This window comes from Leucopleurus acutus, assembly GCF_964270905.1.
Source record: "Leucopleurus acutus genome assembly, chromosome: 1".
Taxonomy (NCBI): domain Eukaryota; kingdom Metazoa; phylum Chordata; class Mammalia; order Artiodactyla; family Delphinidae; genus Leucopleurus; species Leucopleurus acutus.
In genome coordinates, this window is record NC_139142.1 from 197200298 (window position 1) to 197219905 (window position 19608).

Consider the following 19608-nt stretch of genomic DNA (forward strand, 5'->3'; position numbering starts at 1 on the left):
TGGGATTTTGAATATTTTATTTTTCATAATTCAACTCAGTCATTTTTACTTTCCATGATTCCTTTTTCTGACTAGATCACATAGTTTGTCACTTTGTGCTAGCTCCCCGACCGTGAGTTATTTTTCATTGAAATTTGGATATTTGTATTTACTTTTGTAAATTTTCACAAGCTAAAGGATTTTGGATCAAGTCTTCAGGAATTTCTAGACAACCTAAGGTATACACTAAAAAATTCATTAAACTTTTGGATCGGGGACCAGATAGAAAAAAAATGCTCCTTAGTGTACGTATTATTTACCTCATAGGAAATGCTTATCTCAGGCAGTTTATTCCCATGGAGTGGGGGGAATTTTAATTTGATTCCCCAGGAGGGAAAAATATGGGAGGAACCACTCTCTGTCCCTTCACCTGCGGGAGGTATTGATTTATCTGATCAATGAGATAAGAAGAAAGAACCAAGCATGTATAACTTGGCTCCCTCTTGTTTTTCTGGCTTACTTGTCCACAGAGAAGGTTTATTGGTTTCTGCCCCAGTTTTCCATGAGGTAAGCACACATGCTCCACCTTCTAGATTATGGGATCATTTCCCTCTTTCCTCACTATTGTGGTCCAGTAAGTGTTAGGCTGCAATTCGGAGGAAAGATACCTGTTCTGGAGATGAAAACTCCCCCTTAGGAAGTTGTCCTGAGGTCTAGTCTTTGGGTGGATTATTAGAGATCTGCTTATCATCTTAGGTTAGTTTTCTTTTTCTTCCACTCTAATCTTATTAGGAATAAAGTTAATATTTTGATCTCATGTCTCTAATTACTATATGCATTCTTAATTTCTGCCTGAATTTATATATCGGGGAAAACCGTTTGATTATTTATCACCCTTAAAACCAGAACAATTTAAAAGAAAGCAAACAAATTTCTATGCCTCTATTAAAAAAGACATCAGGTTCAAGAGGCATTGTGATCCCTGATCAGGGTAAATATAAAGGAAACCATATGTAGGCACAACGCAGTAAAACTGCTGAAAAAAACAAAGCTAAAGGGAAATACCAAAAAGCAGCTGGAGGTGATAAAACATAACCTCAAAGAAGGAACAATAAGAATGACAGCTGACCTCAAAGCAGAAACAATGGAAGCCATAATTCAATGAACAACATCTTCTTGGTGATGAAAGAAAATAACTGGAAACCTTCAACACTATATGTTGTAAAAAAAAATCCTTTTCAAATTATTATGGAATAAAGATACTTTTGGAGAGAACTTATTATCAGCAGAACTGCACTAAAATAAAAAACAAGACTAATAAAATGTATTACTCTCTGGCAAGAGCAAGAAAAAAAATGGGAGAGAGAAAGAAAGAGAAGAAGGCACAACCAATATGAGAAATAAAAAGGAAATCTAACTATAGTCTTATAAAGTATAAAAAGATGCTAAGAGACCATTATGAACAACTTTCTACCAATAAATTCAACAAATAAGACAAATACCTTGAAAAACAGAGCTTACCCAAACTGATGGAATAAGCAATAGAAAAACTAAATAGTATTATACATGTTAAGTAATTGGATTCTATGGAATCTATCATTTAACACTTTGCAACAAAGAAAAATCCAGGCCGTACGGTTTTACTAGTGACTTATTCTAAACATTTAAGGAAGAGATAATACTAATCTCACACAAATTCTACCAGAGAATAGAAAAAGAGGGAATGCTTTCCATCTGTTTTAAAATAATGAGGCCAGTATAAACTTGATGCAAAATATGACAAGGACTATAGAAGAAAAAACAATCAGAGACTGATCCCTTTCATGAACACAGGAGCAAAAAAATCCAAAAGAAAACTCTAGCGAATTAAATCCAATTATAAAAAGAAGCATACTGAATCCTGACCAAGTGAGGATTATTTCTGGATTGCAAGATGAGCAAGAAATTAAAAAATCCATCCAAATAACTCAACAAATCAACACAATTAAGAAGAAAAGCCATATGGTTATAATATGTACAGAAAAGACATTTGATAAAATTTATGAGTTGAAAATCCCTCGGTAACATAAGAACAGAAGAGGACTTCCTTCATCTGGTAAAGGGCATCTACAAAACTCAATAGCTAACATACTAAAGGGTGAAATGGTGAATGCCTGCCCCCTGTGGTGACCTATCCACTACCCCATTTCTATTCAACATTGTACTGGAGGTCATGGCCAGTGCAACAAGGAATAGATTGAGTATAAAAAAGGAATAACTGTATAAAGATTATAAAGGAAGAAGTAAGCTGCCATTATTCACATATTACATGGTTATGTGTATCCAAAAAATCTACAAGAGTATCTAAGCAACCCATTGGATTTATGTGAATTTAACAAGGTTGTTGGATGTAAATTCAGAATATAAACATCAGTCGCATTTCTACATGATAGCAATAAGCAATTAGAAAACGATATTAAGAATAGAATTTACACTAACACAAAAATGTAGAATACATAGGAATAAATCTGAAAGATGCTCAAGATGTCTGCACTGAAAACTACAAATTATTACTGAGAGAAATTAAAGAAGGTCTAAAGAAATAGAGGAATATGCCACATTCATGGCTTGAAGACTCAATATGTTGTCAGTTCCTCCCAAGTTGATCCACAGATGCACTGCAACCCAATAAAAATCCAAACAGAATTTGGTTTTGGTGAAAATTGACAAGCTGATTCTAAAATTTATGTGGAAATGCAAAGAATCTAGAATCTCCAAGTCAATCTTTAAAAAGAAGTATGTAAATGAATACTAATACCACCAGAAATCAATTTATTATAAGGTTATAATATCAAGATAGAGGGGTGGTATTGGAATAGGGAAAGTCAAACAGATCAGTGGAACAGAATAGACTCTATAATCAGACCTAAACATACTATTACCTGATTTCTGAAGGATCTCCACTGAAACTCAATAGGAAAAGGACAGTCTTTTGAAACAATAATGCTCGATCAAATCTATATCAACATGAAAAAAAGTATCATCCCTATCTTGTACTATATCCCCAAATCAATTCCAGCAGGATTGTATACCTAAATATGACAGGTTAAAGAAAAAGCTTTGAGACAACAACATAGGATAATATCTTCATGACCTTTGAATAAGGAAAAATTTCTTAAACAGGATATGGCAATAGACAAATGGGCTTGAACAGGCACCTCCGAAAAGATTATATCCAAATAAACGTGCTCATTTCATCAGTAAGCAGGGAAAGTAAAATCAAAACCACAATGTGGCACCATTGGATAAATGCCCAAATGGCCAAAACTAAAAAGGCGAATGGTGGCAAATGTTGGTGAGGAAGTGGAGCCATTGCTTCTCTCGTGTCTCCTATGCTGTTGGTGGGGATCTAAATTCCAACAGTCGCTTTGGGAAACCACCAGTATCTTCTAAAGTGAAACGTGGTCATCCCCTGTGACTAGGTGAACATGTTCTGGTTTTCCGTGAACAGTTTTGGGTTATGCATATTTTCTCAATGGTTTTAGTTTAGCACTTGTCCTGTACTTTTTCATTTTTTAACAAAATGTTGTCACTAATTGCTGTACTCAAATAAGGCAGGGAAAGTTTGGTGGACTTCTACTTGATTCTTCCAGCTGTCGCCAGAATCTTGTCTAGTAGTGTGGGACACATATGCAGCAAAGAGAGTTCACTCTGAAACATAGTGTTGAATCTTTAAGGGAACCAGAGATAATACACTTTCTGGGACACAAAAGTCCCAGGGATGGCTCTTTCCAGTTTTAACTTGTAGTGAAAGCTCTTGACACTGCTGCCCCTGCTGGCTGGTGTAATACCAGCCAATTGTTGCAGGAGCCTTAGGCATTGGCCTGAAAGAAGCATGGGGCCAGTAAGCTGCCAGCTGGTATGGTCAGTGGGAAAGTTGACAAGCTATAGGTTAGATGTATTTGAATTTAGGTGCAGAGAGTAGAGGCGGAGAAAATAGAGTGAATCAAGAATAGTCTAAATACTCTTACTATTGTGGTTTTACTATGTATTGTATGATATAAATCTACGATTGTTCATTGTTTATGCCATTATTTGGTAATGTGTTTTTTATTTCACAATAAATTTTCTTGGTAGTAGTGAGCTCAAATGAATGGTAGTGCATATTTAATAAGAAATTAAGTACTGCTTCAGTTTCTCAAGGAAGGTGTTGATATATGTATTATTTTCCAAAATATTTGTTGACATCAGTTATCCATCCTGGGGCAAAGTGATATCACTGCCCACATGAGAACCAGAAGACACAAATGGACCTACAAAATGTCTGCACATACATTGAGGCAGTAGTTATTTGAGGAAGTATGTAAGCAGCCACAAAGGGGGACTTTACATGTCATTTCATAAAGCATGGCTTTTCATTAAGATGAAATGGCCATTGCAAATTAATTTTGCTCATTAAATTTCACATTTTCTTGTGCAGACACAAAATGCAGAGTGATAGCTGTCAGTGTGTTTGCTGCATGAGCAGAACAAGAACTTTTCAAAAGGTTAAATAACAGTTTTATAGCAGTGCTATTGATGCCTCAAAGAGATTACAAAAGTGGCTGAATTTTCATCTCTAATTCATCGAGTCAAAGTGAAACTTTTAAAATTCATTCCATCAAAGGGAAGATGTATGACGTGATGGTGAATGCTACTATAGATTCATTTCAAACATTCAACACTAAAGATCATATTTCTGTGGTGATAATACAAATATGAATTTTGATAGACTATTGCATTGAGATAAAAGCATATTAAAGTAAGAAACCTATGGAGTAGAAATGTATTTGGAATTGGTTGTAGTGCACATACATTTTGTTAATGTGTCAAAAAATGGCCTTTTGTGCGTCAGAGGACACCATCAAAAGAGTGAAAAGACGACCCACGGAGAGGGAGAAAATATTTGCAAATCACATATCTGATAAGAGATTAATATGCAAAATATATAAAGAACTCCTACAACTTAACAACAAAACAACCCAGTTAAAAAATGGGCAAAAGTCTTACATTTCTCAAAGAAGATGTATACATAGCCAATAAGCACATAAAGACATTCTCAAAATCACTAGTCATTAGAGAAACACAGATAAAAACCACAGTGAGATACCATTTCACACCCACTAGGATGGCTATTATAAAAAAATAAAATGGAGGATAACGAGTGTTGGTGAAGATGTGGAGAAATTGGAACGCCGTGCATTGCTCATGAGAAAGTAAAATGGTACCGTGGTTGTGGAGAACAGCACGGCAGTTGCTCAAAAAAATTAAATAAGAATTTACCATATGATCCAGCAATTCCACTTCTGGGTGCATACCCAAAAGAACTGAAAGCATGGACTCAAGTAGGCACTTGTATACCAATATTCATAGCAGCATTATTTATAATAACCAAAAGGTAGAAACAACCAAATAATTAAAAGCAGAATGAATAAATAGATTAGGTCTCACCTATGGCTCCACATTCAGACCACATTTCCAAGGATTCCTCCCTCAGTCTCTAAGGCACACGGCTCACACCTTCCTTTGGAAGTTATGAGAACCCGAGGTCCGTGCCTTCTTCTTGCCTCTTCCTCGTCCAGATGGAGCCCCAGACATAAAGCTGAGTGCCAACTCAATTTTCTGAGCAGTCATTGCTGTGGTTTCCCCTCTCTTTACAGTCCTTTTCTGAACCACGAAAGACGCAGTTTTGCAATGAGACATGTGGCCAGGCCAGATTCCGCTTCCGTCCTTGGGGGGCAGCTGGTACTGTGCTTTAGCATTTTGACATCCCTAGGGACCAGCTCAGTAAATAAAAGGATTAAGACAGGCTTGCAAGGAAGAACTTAAATTTTCCTCACCAAATGACTCGTATCCTCTTTCCCGACTTCAAACACGACTCCTTCCCTCACACTTACTAGTGACAAAACCACGGCATCAGCATCCTCTGTTGGGCCCCCGGGCGGAGAGGAGGATGTTCCCCAACTTGGCTCAGGCGTGGGAGAGGAGGGAGGGGCTGCAGGGAACCCCCATCCCTGCCCTTCCTCCCCCAGGGCTTTCAGAAGTGATGCTGCTGTTCTCAAGTCGCCATAAGAAACATGTTAGTGATGACTTAGCATCCCTTTCAGAGATGGAAAAATGAATGTGGGAGGAGGTGAGGTGGTAAAGCCAGGTCTGAGCCGTGTCCTGGAGCCTGAGCTACGGCAGCCGCTTCCCAGCGTCTGTCAGCTCCGCGGGGCCTTGTTGGGATGGGCTCAGGTGGGAGAGTTTACACCACAGCCCCTGGCAAAGGCTGCTTACCTGGGCTCTCCCCTCCCTGGAAAGCTGTCTGCCTGCCTGATGCCCTAATCCCACTTTATGCCGCACAAGTGTGAAGTAAAATACATTTACGGCTGTCTTGTTACGAGGAGTATTACAGTAGTGTGGTAGTTAAACCCGAAACAAGACAAAACCTCACCATTTGATGTACGACCTTTACAGTATTGCTTTGTTACATGGTCCACCTTCGTATTTTAATTAAAGAATAAATAAAAGAAAATGAGCTCATTGTACAGGTTCTTCTGAGGCATTGTGTTTATGCTGGACTTCAGCCTACTTTTTCTGTGCATTAAGACATTTCCCAAGTTTCTGTGTTAAATTATCTAGGGCTCAGTAGATGGCGCTGCTACACTGTCTTTTTGGTCAGATTTACTTTCTGGGACACTAATGAAAAACGCGCAATATGATTGGAACAGGAGTTGGGAGGGAAACCCAGATTTCTTAACCTAGTTCTAGGCAGATACCAAGATTCTAAGTCTCATTTTTTTCCAAACCCTTGAAAATTCTGCACCTCGAATAAATAGAGATATCGTGAAAACATTCATTCCTTGGGTATTTATCTTTAAAAAAATTTTTATTGACGTCTGGTTGATTTACAATGTGTTAATTTCTATGGTACAGCAAAGTGATTCATATATATATATATATATATATATACACACACACACACACACACACACACATACATTCTTCTTCATATTTTTTTCCATTATGGTTTATCACAGGACATTGAATATAGTTCCCTGTACTCTACAGGAGGACCTTGCTGTTTGTCCATTCTCTGTATGTTAGTTTGCCTCTGCTCATCCTTGGGTACTTATCTTTGATATCTTTTATCTGAGAATCTGAAGGGACTCTGCCAATATTTTCTCTCCAGGTCTTAATTTAGGTGGGGAGACGAATCCCCTCACAAATCCTTTACTGTTCTTTTCGCACATGAAACAACAAGGTCCAGAGAATTTATGTTTCTTGACAAATTAAATTCTTACTTCCAGAAAGCTGCCTTTTGATTTTTTAAAAAATTTATTTTTTATAAATTTATTTATTTATTTTTGGCTGTGTTGGGTCTTCGTTGCTGCACACGGGCTTTCTCTAATTGCGGTGAGTGGGGGCTACTCTTCGCTGTGGTGCGCGGGCTTCTCATTGCGGTGGCTTCTCTTGTTGCAGAGCAAGGGCTCTAGGCACACGGGCTTCAGTAGTTGTGGCACATGGGCTCAGTAGTTATGGCTCGCGGGCTCTAGAGCTCAGGCTCAGTAGTTGTGGCGCATGGGCTTAGTTGCTCCATGGCATGTGGGATCTTCCCAGACTAGGGATCGAACCCATGTCCCCTGCCTTGGCAGGCAGATTCTTAACCACTGCTCCACCAGGGAAATCCCCTGCGTTTTGATTTTTGAAATATCACTGACGCTGTAAGAAATGAGGCAAACTCTCTGGGATGAGTGAACGAATATGTAACAAGCTGCCTGCAGCAGCCATCCGCAAGGCCCATCACTGGGGCTGGACTAATTGAATCATCCAATTTAATTTTTTCTTTTGTCTTATTGTTAAATTTTCAGGGACACGAAATAGGAGAGATAATAATACACATACACGCACCTACCACTCAGCTAAAGAGAGAAAAGATCATGGGCACACTCAAACACTCTATGTATTATTCCCACCTGGCATTCGCTGCTCTCTTCCCCAGCGGTATTTAGACTTCAGTTTTTCTGTTTGTGTCTTTGTTATCTACCCTCTTGTCTTTTTGCAAGTTGCTTTTTCTCATTCAACATTATGCTTTGGAAAACTATCCACATTAACACCTAGTTTATTCATTTTGACATTTGCACAGTGAGTGAATTCTCCACACTTTGCTTAAACCATTCTTCCACGGATGCATATTTATATCCCTTCCAGTTTCTAAATTATTGCAGACAACATGAGTTCTTGTTTATGTGTGAGAGAGTCCTATAAACCTTTATATTTTATGCACCTTAAATATTTCATAACAACCACAAAACATAAAAAAGCAGCATCTACAGTCATTGCAGCCAGATTAGTTTCATGTTCCCTCATTCAGTGTAGTTTGTGTTATTTCTTATAGGAGTTGATGATTTAAAAATATTAGAAGGCAGTAGACTGGAAGTTAAAAAGCCATTTAGAGAGTAATTCAGCCTCTCTTGAGTTTGTTTTCTAAATACCTAGGAGTGGACCGATGGGTGGTACCGTGTGCACAGGTTCATTCCACTGTACTTGCAACTGACAAATAGCTCTTCAAATTAATGGCAGCAATTCCTGTTTCTATTGTTTGGAAACTCTGGTTGCTCCTTTTTAAAAATGTATTTTATTGAAGTATGGTTGATTTACAGTTTTGTGCTAATTACTGCTGTACAGCAAAATGATTCAGTTATATGTGTATATATATATATATGTTCTTTTTCATATTCTTTTCCATTATGGTTTATTACAGGATATTGAATATAGTTCCAGGTGCTCTACAGGAGGACCTTGTTGTTTATGCATTCTCTATATAATAGTCTGCATCTGCTCACCCCAAACTCTCCATCCACCCCTCCCCCACCCCCTCCCTCTTCGCGACTGCGAGTCTGTGCTCTGTGTCCGTGTGGAAACTCTGGTTGCTCTTCATCCTCTCTCTTTGTCAGTCTCCTTTTAAACAAATTTTTTTCTTATTGAAAATTTCAAGCATATATAAAAATAAAGAGAGTAGAAGAGTAAACTTTTATGTTCCTATCATTCAGTTTTAACAATTATTAATACATTGCCCATCTTGACTCATATATACCCATCCTTCTCCCCCAGATTATTTGAAGCAACTCTTATCATCTCAGGATATTACTGTGAAAGATGAGGATTCTTTCTTTTAAACACAACCTCAATACCATGAACACACTTTAAAAAAATCACTAATCATTCCTTAATCACATAAAATAACCAGTCAAGGTTCAGATATTCACAGTTGTCCCATAACATTTTGTGGTTCATTTGACTCAGGATTCAAAGTAAAATGCATAAAATGCAGTTGTTGGTGTGTCTCTTAAAAGTCTTTGAATCTATGGATTCCTTCCCCCACCTTTGATATTTATTTATTAAAGACAAAAAAACTGGACTGCTTGTCCTACAGGTTTCCCACAACCTGGATTCTGCTGATTGCGTCCCAGGTTGTTTCATTTGCTCCTTCTGTCTCCATATTTTCTGAAAACTGATGCCATATTTAGAGGGGATTTATGTGCAGTTTTTTGGTCCCTCAGTTTGCAAAGTGTTCCAGTTCATCCTTTCAGGATCTCTTTCCAGCCATGGAGATTGGCTTTTCTGCAAGGACTAAGGTCACGTTTCAGACAATGAGAGGCAGCAATTCCCAGTTATTCACGTACATGTTGTAAGTGGTTCTTCCCTTCTCTCTACACCTAAATTTGATGACAATCTGGGGGGGGTGACCTTAGATTGAAACATTTACTGCATCCAAATAATAACTTCTGTGCCCCAAACAACTCCTCATACTTCGAATCCTGCAAACCCAAGCTTCTTCTCCACTTGGTAATCTAATTTTATTTTTTATGCATACAGGGCTTTCAGGGTTGGAGTCCAGAAAGCTTAAAAATTCACTTTTATTGTTCTGTTTAATTACTAAAAAGTAAACCTGATAACCTTCCATGTTTCCAGGCCATTTGGCTGAATTAGGGGAAGGCAAAACAGTGTGAAAACTTTTCTCCAAAACCCAGAGAAAAGTAAGTGAAACGACGTTTTCTCTAAAATTCACAGTCCTGGTGAATAATATGTTACAGGGGAGAAAAAACCCCAGGTCTATAATATTGTTGACATTTAATTTCTTATTTATCCCTTTTTCTCTTTAAACTCTCAGTTGAGGAACTAAACCTGAGAAACTGGATAAAACATAAAGGAGAAAAGAGGAGCCTTCTGGTTTAATTTGATACAAAGATCGTAAGCCTAGACTGGGATCTGGCATTTTCATGCTTCATCTAAGCATCTAAGGGACTTCAGATTATCACTGCAAACGCAAATAGAAAAGGGGAAAAGCTCTCTATTACATTTCTAAGCCTTGGGTTGGAGTTTTGGAATAATAACGACATGTACTACAAATTCCCTTTATAAGGCATGGTGTGGTGGTTGGGGGAGCTGTGTTAATGCTAGCATCCTTCTTTCTTTTACCATATTATGGCAGATTTTCCTAGATGTAAATACATTTTTTGGGGTAGGGACATCAGTTGAGTCATTGTTTGTCACGGTCTTTAAAAAAATAATCTTTTTTTTCTTTTTTAGAATTGAAGTATAGTGTACATACAATAGTATGTTAGTTTCAGGCGTACAACATAGCGGTCTGACAATCAAATACATTACCAAATGATCACCACGACAAGTCCAGTAACCATCTGTCACCATACAAAATTATTACAGTGTTATTGACTATACTCCTTATGCTGTATATTAATTACAGCTCTATGACATTTATTTTGTAACTGGAAGTTTGTATCTCTTAATCCCTTTCACCTATTTCTCCCAATCCCCCACTCTATCTCCCTTAAAAACTAATCATTTTTGATCATCTTTATTATTCTTGTTTAAATTCAATTCAGTGAAATATTGATCAGTAAATAATTAGATGCTTGATGGATTAAAATAAATTGTTTTTTTATACTGTGAGACTGATAAAAGTATGTGTGGACACACAGAGAATGTGTTTTGCAGGATGGAGGTGTTTACTAACTTGCTTTATGACTAAATGTTGGGCTTTCTAAAGCTGTATATAGCTAGACTATTGAAGAGTTTCTTGGACAATTATGCACCATAACACAAAGGGTTCGCTAGCAGGTAAGCGATTTAGCTTATACACGACGGAGAGGTATAGGGAAATTAGGAGACCAAGGGCACACTTACTGAATGGGTCCATTTCCACCAGGCAAAGGAGGAGATGCACCAGATGACACACAGCGTGTTAGAACTGGGAGGGACCCCTAGAATCATTTCATGATGGGAAAACCAGGCATAGAGGGGATAACTGATCAGTTCAACATCTCATACCTTGTTAGAGGCAGAGCAAGAAGTAGAATCAAGAAATCCTGATTCTGAGTCCCTTTCAATACATCCTGGTGCCTTAGTAAATGTGAAGGGCAGCAGGGAAAACCATGTGTTACAACCAGACAGTTGTGGTTTTATTTATTTTATTTTTTAATAAATGGTTGTTTTAAGCCACTCAGTTTTGTGGTGCCTTTTATTTTTTATTTTATTTAATTTATTTTTTTGGCCTTGTCATGCAGCATGCAGGATCTTAGTCCCCCGACCAGGGGTCGAACCCGTGCCCTCTGCAGTGGAAGCACAGAGTCTTAACCACTGGACCACCAGGGAAGTCCCCACACAAGGGTGGTTTTTAAATGAACGCCGTAATGTTTAAGGCCACAGACTAGAACACAGACTTCAGATCGAAGGTTGTGTTAAAATAATGGTTTTTTTCATGCGTTTCCAATTACACACTTGAAGATTAACAGCATCTTCAGCAAAGTCATCTTTTAGAATGGTGGTAAACAATACACAAGTACAGTAAGTCCCCTACATACGAACCTTCAAGTTGCAAACTTCCAAAGATGGAAACATGCATTTGCACGTCCAGTCACGGAAGTTAATTCATGTGTCTGGCGTACACTGTCACGCACGTGCATCCTCTACAGGTGGTTGTGCTTTTGTGTACTTTACAGTACTGTATAGAGTACAGTAGTACAGTATCTTTATTTCAAGCCCAGGATGGTTCTGAAGCAAGCCTAAAAGCAGTGGTATATAGCCGATTGCGTTAGCTGGGTACCTAGGCTGACTTAGTTGGACTTACGAACGTGATCTTGGAACGGAGCTCGTTTGTATGTAGGGGACTTGCTGTGGATACATATATAACAATAGGAATTCTTCTATTTGGCGGGTCAGCCACCAGAGGGTGGCACACATTCTCTCTTTCTCCACATAGGATGAACATTATCTGATCTGTTGTTGAGATAACATACTGTGGGGGAGGATTGGGCCCCTGTCTGCTTGCTCCCCCTGCCCCTGTGTTACCCCCTGTCCTCAGCTGCTTGGGTCTGGGCTGTGTCAGAGCATTCCCTCTGGTCTCCTGGTTTCCAGCCTTCCATGGTGCTGCCAGAGAGGTATTTATGACTACATAGCTTTCCTGTTTAAAATTCTTCAAGGGCATCATCTCTTAGGGGATTCCATGGCGTTTTGTACACGCCTCTATTTTAGCCATTTATCACAGGAAACTGCAGTGATTTATTTCTGTGCCCACCTTCCACACGAGCATTCTCTAGGATGGGATCTTAGCTCCATTCTTTATTTTTGGTAGCCTGGATTCCTAGCCTGATTAAATGAAGAGTCCATCATCACTGAGAAACTCTACCAGCCCTATAGCGTTTGGACACACACATAGAAGTTCACTCGCTCTCTTTGCCTTGCCTCTGATTCATACACTAGGAGACCAAGGAGGGGTCTGAAATGCTGCCTCAACGGGGACGTCCCTCGGTATAGCCCCTTAAAGAGGGCTCTGGAGTTCACCGTTGCTTGAAACATACGTTTACATGTTTTAAAAACTGAACACCTTAACAGGGATTTGCTGACAGCTGAGAGCAAGAAGGAGATCTGGACCAGAGACTGAGGCACATGAGGAGTGGGGTGCCTGGGACATCAGGAGGGAACAAACAAGGTGTCCCAGGGGAGGTTTCCAACGAAATGCTTAGACCTCGCGATCAAGGCAGCGCTGGCCTTGGTTGCACCAGAAGCACCCTATCCTTGACCATTTTGATACCAGTGCTCTGTTTTGCTAACCCTTGAACAAAACAGTTAAGATAAATGGCCGATGAAAAAAGTTCTGGTTCCTTTTTACCTGGGTACATGCACGCGCATGATAAAAAAGAAACTCAAATAGTACAAAAGGATAAAATAAAATTTGTTTTAAAAAGGGCAAGCAAAAATCTCTTATTTTGTCTATTTCGTCTTCCTTAGTTTTTCTTTTTCCTCATTGAAAATACGCCCCCTCCCCACTGCGTGAAACTATTTTATTTTCAAAAGGGTTGGTCGATAATCATTGTAGTTTTATAAACTTCCTGATCAGAGTTTTAAAGAGGTACTATCTAAAATGCAGTTATTCATATTTATATACATTCTTCTCAACTCTGGGTTTACAAAACTCATCAGCACACTTACCTCCATCAGCAGCTGGCTAGAAATGAGCGTCCTGGGGAATCAGATGCCCAATCTTTGCACCCATTTGTTGTGAAATGAAAGACGGATTGAAACCTTCAGAATAGTTTGTCTGAGTTTGCAATCTTCTTTCCCACATCTTGCTGGCAAATGATGTCCAGGGTGAAAAAAAGAAAAAATCTGGGATTGAACAAGATGATTATTCTGTTTTGTCTAGACATGGAAACTATGCCTAGACTTCTCTGAGTTTAGGAGAATAGGTGAAAGTTATTGCTATATCTAAATAAGTCCCAGTTGTAGGAGATCTTGAAAATATTTTCATGGAATGTTGATATTGCAAAGATGTATTATGAAGAGACTTCTATATTTTGGATCTGATGATTATTTAATACTGACTCCATTTTGAAGATATAAAGTTTTAAAGGGTGTTGACAGTTTAAGTATTTCTTAATGTGGTCCCTATTTCATTGTTTAAAAAAGCTGTGGAAATGGAAAAAGGATTCCAGACTAAAGGCATGCTAAAGCTTTAGGGAAAATCCAGTGTTTCAAAGTTGTGTGATGAAAAGAATCAAGAGAAAATATTTTGAGACACAAACCAAGAGAACCCAATACATAAGGGGATTTTTATGACAATTTGAAGGTTTCACGGCACGTTGACCTGTACAGTTATCATTCAAGATGAAAGTGTCCGGTGTGCTGCTGTGTGCAGAGAGAGGCTCAGTAAATATTGTTGCTGGTGATGAAAAGTTTATTATGGAGGAAAAGGGAATTTTGTGGATGAAGAAAAATAAATTTGTAAGGCAACACATCCACATATCTTAAATAACTTTAGAACATTTTTTCAGTGTATATAACTGATTCTTATAATTACCTATAATGGAAAAGAATCTGAAAAAGAAAAAAATGTATAACTGAATCACTTTGCTGTACACCTGAAACATTGTAAATCAACTATACTTCAATAAAAATATTTAAAAAGAAATATAGGTAACTGAGTAAAATATGTTCTTCAAGTACACAATACAAATTTGAAGTGATGATCTGAGCGAATAATTTAGTTCATTCTGCCCTAAAACATTTCAGGTAGAAATAAAAATTGAATTTCAATAAACTTTTCTTGACATACAGCGTTCAGTGATTCACCTAAACCTGGTAAAAGCATGTGTTATAGATAATCATACAGACTCTGTATTAAATATTTACTATGATTTCTGAAGCTCACATGTTGACTACTCTTGAAGAACCATTTCCAAGTTAGATTCTTTCACTGGGATTCCTTTCTTCCAGGGAACATCCCTTTTATTCCAAGATTTACACAAAGATAATGCCTGGCTGTTTTTCCATTTTAAGTGAGCAGAGTTTGTTGGAGGGGAGTCCAGAATGAGAAAAACAAAGACAATTTGAAATGCATCCTCTTTTATTTGAGGACTTTGCACTGGATTTCCTTTGCTGCCAGAGTCTAGCTGGCCAAGCTTTCTTACCCTGTTTTGTCTCCTGTGATTTTGTTTGGGGTGAAGGAATGGAGAAGACGGTTGACAAAGAGCTGGGTTGGAAGACAGCAGCAGGGTGAAGCAGGGTGGAGGTCCTCTCCTGTTCAGGGAAGCTGCCTTCCTTTCACCACAGGACGCGGAGCCTGCTCCGGGCAGATCCTGCAGCAGGGCTGTTTTAATTCTCACTGATGTCAGAAGATTTCCTTTCCCTTGGGCGTTTGCACTCATTTGTGTCCTCTCCAAATCTCTACACTACGCGTTAGACAAACTCCCAGCAATGAGTTGGACAGAACTCCAAAGGACAGGGTTCACCACCCCACGTGGTGGTACTGGGATGACGGAGCTCCCTTCTGCGAGGGAGCGAGGGAAGGAAACCTGACACGTGCTGGGAGTCGGTTTCCCTGAGATGTGCAGACTGTCTCAGAGAAGGTCCCTGCCGGAATAGACAGCGGCCTCTCCTGACATAGAAAGAAGGCGATCTGGGGAACCCAGCACAGGCTCCTGGAAACAGAGGGTGAGGAGGTACATCACATACCAGGAACTCCAAAGGACTTGTGGTTTTAGACCTTGTAGAAGTGGAAGGAGGAAAAAAAGAGGTAAGAAGGGAGAGGCACATACTTCCATGGAGAAAAGCAGTCCTAGCAGAGGTGAGGCTGGGAAATCAGTCAATAATAATTTTATTCGCCTTTCAATGACTGAATTAAAAAAAAAAACACATTTCTTGAGGGGCTCCCTTTTGTTGCCAGACAATTGTCTAGGAGCTAGGACTCCAGCTGTGAAAGACCAAGTCCCTGCTATACACACATATATATTTACATAAATATATTATTATTTATATACAATAGTAAATATATTATTTATATAATATATAAATTATATATCTAGAATGGATAAAAAAGATGTGGCATATATGTACAATGGAATATTACTCAGCCATAAAAAAGAATGAAATGATGCCATTTGCAGCACCATGGATGGACCTAGAGATTATCATACTAAGTGAAGTAAGTCAGACTGAGAAAGACAAATATTTAATATGATTTATATGTGGAATCTAAAATATGATACAAATGAACTTATTTACAAAACAGAAGCAGACTCACAGACATAGAGAACAGATTTGTGGTTGCCAAGGGGGGAGGGGAGGGGGGAGGGAAGGATTGGGAGTTTGAGATTAACAGATGCAAACTGTAATATATAGGATGGATAAATAGCAAGGTCCTACTATATAGCACAGGGGACTGTATTTAATATTCTGTGATAAACCATAACAGAAAATAATATGAAAAAGAATATATGTATAACTGAGTCACTTTGCTGTACAGCAGAAATTAACACTGTAAATCAACTAAACTTCAATACAGTTTTAAAAATTATATATTTATATGTGATATTCCAGCAATAGAGATGGCTAATAATGATGTATCTCATTAAACAAAGAAATAGACCATGTAAGTTCAACTAGTGATAGATGCTGTGAAATAAAATAAAGCAAGGTATAAAGACTAACCTATATGTGCTTTTCTGATAAGCGGTCAGGGGAGGCTTCTAGGAGGAGGTGACATTTCAACAGAGTACTTGGAATGAAGGGTGAAGAAGCCATGTGAACGATTTAGTACTAAACTGGGGCATCCTTTTCCTCCAGCTCAGGATGGGGGTTGTCCACAGAGCTGGGACCACAGCCCCACTTTTGGAATCACAAAGAGACCAGGGAATTAGAGATCTTCTACAGCCACTGGAGTGGAGGGGACCAATGTCAGAGTGTGGCTTGGCTGGGAGAGCTGGATCTGAGATGGGGTGAAGGGGTAGCAATACCTCCAGTTCCCATGGAGCTACAGCTCAAGCTACAATCGGACTCGGGGTGTAAGGGGCATAGTTGACTCTGGAGAGATAGGGCATGAATTCTAGCATTGTCTCTCATCAGCTGGGTGACCTGGGCAAGTTATTTAACCTCTCTGTGCATCAGTTTATTTACCTGGAGAATGGGGTTAAAAATGTCCCTCTGTCATAAGGTCATTGTTAGGATTAACTGAGCTAATATATATGTAGGGTTGTTAGGACAGTGCCTGGCACATAATACATTCTGTGCACATATGGCTGTTATTAACATATCACCTTCCTGAGGGACCCAGAGCTCTCCCTGCTTTTCCCACACTCCTACTCAAAAGGTTGATTAAACACCACCTACAATAAGGGCATGATTCTACCCTGCCGAAGCCAGTGTCTTCAGGGCGTACCGTGGCCCCTGCCTGCAGCTCTCGTTACTGAACCCACACGTGAAAGGGCTGAATGTTTCCACTTCCCAGACAATACGGTGAAAGGCACAAGGGCAGATGCTATGACTTCTGGCAGCCTTCACTGACTCTTGGAGAGGATTTCTTCCACAGGGATGGATGCAACTTTCTGGCCTCTTTCTACCTAGAGCTGAGGGGGAAAGATTACAAGTTTAATCTTCCTTCAGAAATCTAGTTACATTAAGCACCTATGTCTTTAAGTCCCTATGCAGAGAATTCTATCGCTTGAAGGAATACGCAAAAGAAATAGAGAACATGGTGATTGTTCAAAAATGCCCATCTGGTCATGCCGATATCCTCTGCTTAAGACATTTTAATATTAAAAGTGGCCCATTGCTTCCTGGATGAAGTGCAAACTCCAGCTTGAGAACATTCATGCTCGGCCCCTACTTACCTTTCCAGCATCATTGATCTACACTCCATAGTTCTCCCCTGGTAATTCCAGCCCCATGGCTCCAGTTTCTGCAGCCAGCCAAGCTCTTTCTGGCCTCCACTTTTTTTTTTTTTTGGATCCCGCAGCATGCGGGATCTTAGTTCCCAGACCAGGGATCAAACCTGTGCCCCCTACAGTGGAAGTGCGGAGTCTTAACCACTGGACCGCCAGGGAATTCCCTGGCCTCCACTTCTGCTGTGTGCTGTTCCTCAGCCTGGAGCACTTCCCTCTGTCCCCCATCCCCTGTTGTCCTTTACCTGACCAACCCTAATTCATCCTAAAAGTCTCCATTTACTCATTTGTTCTTCAGGGCGGCCCTCTCAGGTCTTCCAAGTCTGGGTTAGGGGCCCCTTTTAGGTGCTGCCTTAGCAACTGTCACTTCACCCATCACTGACAGTATTAGATTGTGACCCAGAGAGGTCTGAGTCCCTCATCGAATGTTCCTCATCTCACTGGACCATCAGTGGCAATCAGAGTAGCAACTGATGAGTTTGTTGATTGAAGGCATGTTCTTTGTTTTCCAGGAGTTTACAGTCTGTTTGATGGGAGGGCTGAAGATTACACTGAACACACACACAACTGCAAAGTCAACAGTTCAGTGAGTCTCTCCAGTGAGTGGGTTTCAAGGAAGATTTTGCCCAAAGTTAGCGAGATCACAGAAGACAGGGAGTGTTGAGAGCCAAGGCTGGGGAAGCAAGTAGGGGGCCAATCACAAAGGCCTTTGTAAGCGAGATGAAAGAGTTTGGAGTCATCGAGCACAGTAGGTGACAAAGAAGAGTTTTAAGTGAGGGAGATTGACTTTCCTCAAAGCTGACCACGACGAAACAATTATACACATCTTAACTGCACCGTCCAACCCTAATGAGCTGCTTTTCCTCCAGGGTATTGGGAAGCCTCAGCTTTCAGACTCACTCAGATTCATCATATCCCAGCTCTGCCCCTCACCAGCTGTGCGACCTTACACAAGTTAGTTCAGTTCTCCAAATGTCAATATCGTCATAGAAATAACAGGAACGGTAACAGGACCTACTAACCCGGATTTGTGAGAATTAAAGGAGATAAAAAACGCAGGGACTAGAACAGAATATGGAAGTAAATTATAATGACAGTGGTTAGTAACAGTAACAGTACTAGTAATAATAGGAGTGCTACCCATGAAAATATGCTCAACATCATTAATTATTAGAGAAATGCAAATCAAAAATACAATGAGGTATCACCTCACACCAATCGGAATGGCCATCGGCAAATAGTCTACAAATAATAAATACTGGAGAGGGTGTGGAGAAAAGGGAACCCTCCTACATTGTTGGTGGGAATGTAAGTTGGTGCAGCCACTATGGAGAACAGTATGGAGATTCTTTAAAAAACTAAAAATAGGGCTTCCCTGGTGGCACAGTGGTTAAGAATCTGCCTGCCAATGCAGGGGTCACAGGTTCGAGCCCTGGTCCAGCAAGATCCCACATGCCGCGGAGCAACTAATCCCGTGTGCCACAACTACTGAGCCTGCACTCTAGAGCCCGTGAACCACAACTCCTGAGCCCATGTGCCACAATCACTAAAGCCCACACACCTAGAGCCTGTGCTCCACAACAAGAGAAGCCACCACAATGAGAAGCCCGCACACAGCAGCAAAGAGTAGCCCCTGCTTGCCGCAACTAGAGAAAGCCTGCGTGCAGCAATGAAGACCCAACACAGCCAAAAAGAAATAAATTAAAAAAAACAACAACTAAAACTAGAATTACCATATGATCCAGCAATCCTACTCCTGGGCGTATATCTGGAGAAAACTCTAATTCAAAAAGGTACGTGCACCCCAATGTTTATAGCAGCACTATTTATAATAGCCAAGACATGGAAGCAACCTAGATGTCCGTCAACAGATGAATGGATAAAGAAGATG